The sequence below is a fragment of the Protobothrops mucrosquamatus genome, unplaced genomic scaffold (genome assembly GCF_001527695.2).
Source record: "Protobothrops mucrosquamatus isolate PMUCROS unplaced genomic scaffold, P.Mucros_1.0 scaffold2851, whole genome shotgun sequence".
NCBI lineage: Eukaryota > Metazoa > Chordata > Lepidosauria > Squamata > Viperidae > Protobothrops > Protobothrops mucrosquamatus.
The window spans coordinates 6,787-12,024 of NW_015388881.1; the positions used below are offsets into that span (position 1 = coordinate 6,787).

Consider the following 5,238-nt stretch of genomic DNA (forward strand, 5'->3'; position numbering starts at 1 on the left):
GAAAGGAAAGAGGCTCCTGTCCCAGCACTATTGTAGCAGTAGCTACCCATAACAATATAGGGATGATCTTCTGTCTGATTCAATATAGTCCGACCTGCATGATTTTGGGATAAGGGTGTGGTTCCTACACACACTCATTGTCCCTGCAAGCTACAACTTCAGTGGAAGTAGTGATATCTTTGCTGCTGATGGAGACAGACTGCTTGAAGGGGATTGAATAAAAAGTTTTCTCTTCTTTTCACAAATGTCCTCCCCGTGAAAACTCTGCCTCCTTGTCATGCTGCTGCCTCCTATTCCCTCTAACATGTTTTTTTTATGGTACAAATATTGTAGAAACTGTCTCTGCCTGCACTATTGTCAAATGCCACATTAAAAGGGTACAGATGGTGGTTTGGCATCTTAGATTGTTTGGAATTTCTTTGGTCTCTTGTCCTTGTCAGCTAGGGCCTACATTTTGAACACTACCCTTCATATTTTAAACAAAGGTATATGTGCTACATTACATTTTCTTTTTTAAAAAAATCTATAAATTATGCAGCATCACCATTGGGTACATACTATGCTATATAATTATATGCTCCATATCCTGAGGCAAAATTGTTAGCTGACAAAATACCCTGGAATGACACAGGGCAATCCATGTCTGTATCATGGCAAAAAAAACCAAAAAACCCCTATATATGGATCCATTTAAGACACCACACTTCAGCTAAACTCAAAGGCAACTTTTTACTTACTTACCTAACATGTTTTTTTTATTCTGTCAAAATAAAAAGGTACAGAAAGAATTAAAGTGTAAGCATTTGAGAAAATGGAGAGCATCACACACACACAGCAAATATGGGCAAAACAACAACAGAATTGTGTCAAGAGTAAATTCTAATGAAAGAACGAGATTCAAATTATCTGAGCAGATACACAGATCCTTCCCCAATGAATTTGATATGGTACTGCTTTAGTCCATCATGCCACTCAGAATTTTTTAATCCAAGCAATCCAAATTTTATTTGTTTTGACTCACAGTTCAACTAATTTTCATTAAGAAGTAGCTGAGACAAAGCTTTCAGTCTTCTATTTTATTGCATAGTCAGTTCTTCAACAATCTGCAACCTCCTCCCTCTTCCTACATTCAGTTAAATTCCACTCAATAGTACAATTCAACTCAGTTGTCTTAAAAGAACACTTTGTTTGCTATTTTGCCAACATAAGATAAGCTTAAAAATTACTGAAATAAATTCCAAGGAACTAAATGAGAAAGGAGAAGCCTTTTTCACTGGGAAATAACCTTTCTGTAGCAGCATTAATTTGAAAGCAGCAGCATTGAACTCAATGAGAATTTCCATTAAGCAAATCTTACACAACTGAACATTCGAAGTAACTGAGATGCATGCAAAGCAGCAATAGAGATTGAAGGGAATATACATTAAAATAATGTAAATTCAATGCAAAATATATTAAATAAGATAGTAAAGAAAACACATATATCCATTTTGGTTCTTCTCAGTCAGTTAGTGGAACCTGGGAGTTTGTGACTTTCAACTCCCAGTTTTATTGAAAGCTTTACTGCTAGGATTGTAAAATTTTGTTTGCTGATGGAGACAGTCTTGTGTGCTGCAGCCTTCAAGATGCTGAGGCATGTCTCTTGGAAATAGAATTGGTAGTTAGTAAAGCCCCAAATGTGCTCTTCAAAGGAGGACTAGTACCTTTGTGTTTCCTCAAGGGTCACAATATAGAGTAGGAGATGATCCACAAAATTTGCAAGGCTGGTAAGGGGCTCCCCAAAGAAGTAAAAATTGTAGCCAAATGAGCCAAGAAAAGCACACCAAGGAATGCTGGGGATAGGCTAATACTCTAAGGGCAGATGAAGTTCTCACAGAGCAGCTTGTAATTCTCACACCATCTGAGTAGCAAGTTTCAAGGGATATCCAGTGCACCAGCTAAGATACGGATTTTAATATTCATTGCTGAAGTCACATCTGTACCAGCCTGATGCTTTGATTTTAACCAGATTTGCATTGTGCTTGTACAGCAAGCAAACTAAAGGCACAATAAAAAGTCCAATGATGCTTCTAAAAGTATTGTGCTTATTCATTCCTACTCTTCTGGTTAAATTTAAGGTAACTTTTTTAGTGCTAATTGATTTTTCCACTTAATTAATTTGCATTTAATATATCACTGTACAGTTTACTCTTTCATTCTGTTAGTTTATTACCTGATAGTTATGCAGGGTGTGAACTGGAAAGAAAGAAAGAAAGAAAGGAAGGAAGGAAGGAAGGAAGGAAGGAAGGAAGGAAGGAAGGAAGGAAGAAAGAAAGAAAGAAAGAAAGAAAGAAAGAAAGAAAGAAAGAAAGAAAGAAAGAAAGAAAGAAAGAAAGAAAGAAAGATCAAACCTGAGTAGTATTTGGATGTAAGTTGTTAGAAAATTGGAGAGTTGTAGACTGTACTGGAAGTCAAAAGGCAACGGTGATAGATCATGTTCATATTACTTCCACAAACACTATATGAACTTGCTCAGATACACATTAGAATATAACTTGAGAAAGTTATCTCTTTACTGATTAATTACTATCTTAATTCTTTTGTATTCTGTTTACCCATTTGTTAAAGCTATACTCACTGTTTGTCCATGGGATTTCAGCATTGTTTATTCTTCCCAAATATGATGCATTGAGCTGACTGAAATCCTGTTTCTTTCACACTTCTTTCTCCTCCAAAAAGCTTGCCCATTTGGAACAAGGTGGTAGGATTTTCTTCATCACTCGACATAATTATATAGGCTCTCAATTTTATCAAGAAGTTAATAAAGATTTAGATTCATTCAGTGACACAACTGAAATAGTTAGATTTGATCTGATTTCAAAGCATCATTTGAAGTACTAGTATCTGTCTCTTCACTTCTTCCTTTATACCCTAACTCTTGCATCATACAGCTATATCCTTTCCTTTTGTACCTGCTTTCCAGCCTATTAAATAAATAAATAAATAAACAAGCAAACAAGCAAGCTTGTGTGCCTTCTCTCTTGGCTGTAACAGTACACAAAGATTAAAAAAAAAGGAATGCTGTGGTTAAGCTTAAGTAAGAATGGCTAAAATGTTCTAGACCAGCGATTCTCAACCTATGGGTCGCGACCCCATTTGGGGTCGATCGACCATTTCACGGGGGTCACCAAGCAAGGCTGTCCGCCATTTTTTTCCCTTTTCCGGCGGTGCCTTACCTCCCTTGAGCTGGGCCAGCTGGTGGTCAGCCTGATCCATCTCTGCCGCTTGCCAGCTACGCCTCAGCCAGCGCAGGGGGCGGAACCACGCATGTGCAGCGCTCCCGGGCAGGGAAAGTCCTCGACTTACAACCGGTTGGGTAGTCCTCGACTTACGACCGGTTTAGTCCTCGACTTATGACCGGTTGGTGGTCGCGGCATTAAAAAGATTGAGAACCACTGTTCTAGACCAAACTATTGGTTTCCTCTGAGGAACTTTTTGCATATATTCAACCAACTCAGTGGCTATGGGTGAAGCATTGAATTTTGAATAACTAATCAGTCCATTTTAGATGTAGTTCACAACTGAAACTTTCAGGGCCAAGCTGGTGAGCAATCTGAATTTCATAATAATTAAGAAATAACTCACAAGTCTCTGAAAGGTTATTGGTTTGAAATTATTTAACATGAGAACCATGAGGAGTTTATAATGTCTTCACTGTCTCCAGAACTAATTAACTGGCAGGCTGAGAGCTTATAATGCTATTACAGTCTGCTCAGTATGGTGTGAAACTTCCTTGTTAGTAAAGAACAAACAGCAAAACTTTAAGGAGGGATTCAGTGCTTTGGGCTACAACTACACGAGAATGCCTTTATTCAAATATATTCAGCAGAAGATGAGTTTTCCAAGGAATCACTTGATAGCAGAAAGCCAACAACAAGAAATGAGGAGAGCAAGGAAAATAACATGTATTCTACTGATGACTAATGTTATTGTTGAATACAACTCACATTTCCCAAAGAGCTGAAGCCTCTGCACAGTGTAGGAATCTATATCAAATATATATTTTACTGTTGCTTTGTTCATGCCTTTGAATCAGTGTTGACTTTGGGAACTGGAATCAAATAGTCTGCGGTTTTCTTGGCAAGGTTTTACAGAAGTGGTTTGTCACTGCCTCCTTCCCAGGGCTGAGAAAGAGATTGGCCCAAGGTTACCCAGTTGGCTTCATGTCTAAATTGGGAGTATAGCTCCCTGTTTCTAGTCTGGTGTCTTAACTTATTCATATACTTACCTGGCAGGGAAGATACATTTATTATGAAGGAAGTTTTCCAGGAGTGAGGCTTATCCATTACACTCTGGATATGTTGACCACTGTGTTTTCCCCAAAGGCAGGAAACTTGACTATATAATTTGTGGTAGTGGTTAGGAGCCATGATGATGCAGTGTTTAGAATGCAGTATTGCAGGCTAACTCTACCCACAGCCAGGAGTTCGATCCTGACCACCTGGGAAGGTGACAAAAGCAAACCATTTGGTAAAATGAGGAGCCAGATTTTGGGGGGCAATATTGTAAACACTGTATACCACCCAGAGAGTGGTGTAAAGCACTATGGAGAGGTATTTAAGTTTAAGTGCTATTACTATTAACCATTATACCAAACTGGCTCTCTTATTAATAAATATTAAGACATTTAAAATCATAAGCATTTCAAGCTTCTGCTAACTTCATGGAAAGGAGCTGTATATCTTTATTGGTAAGTGGTTCCATTATCAAACAGTTTTTATTACTACAGATAGTCCTCACTTATCAAGGGTAATTGGAACCAGGAATTCCATTGCTAAGTGGAAGGGTCATAAGGTGTGGCATCACATGACAGCATTGACTTATGACAGCAGTTCTAACAGTCCTAGTTGCCATCATTGGGTACATCCCACCAAGCACAGTATTCTGTGGACACATAGTGCCATTTGCATCCTCCCCAATGGCTTTGCTTGTTGGAAGTTAACAATGAAGATCACAAATAGCAATCACATGACTGCAGAGATATTGTGGTGACTGTTACTTGTGGTACTACTTGTTCAGCACCATTTTAAGCATCAACAGTTGCAGAACAAGTGGATGTTAAGGAAGGACTACCTGTATAATGATTCTTCACACGATGCTGCTAAAATGTGCCTTCCTGTAACTTGAATCTGTTATTTCATATCTTGCACTCATGGATAGTAGAAATGAGATCTTGATCATTTGAGTAATTTTTTCAAA

General features: G+C 38.2%; 1 pseudogene; it reads left to right on the forward strand.

The window, feature by feature from the left end:
- Positions 1–4,259: 4,259 nt before the first annotated feature.
- Positions 4,260–4,409, forward strand: LOC114923312 (annotated as a pseudogene).
- Positions 4,410–5,238: the final 829 nt, after the last annotated feature.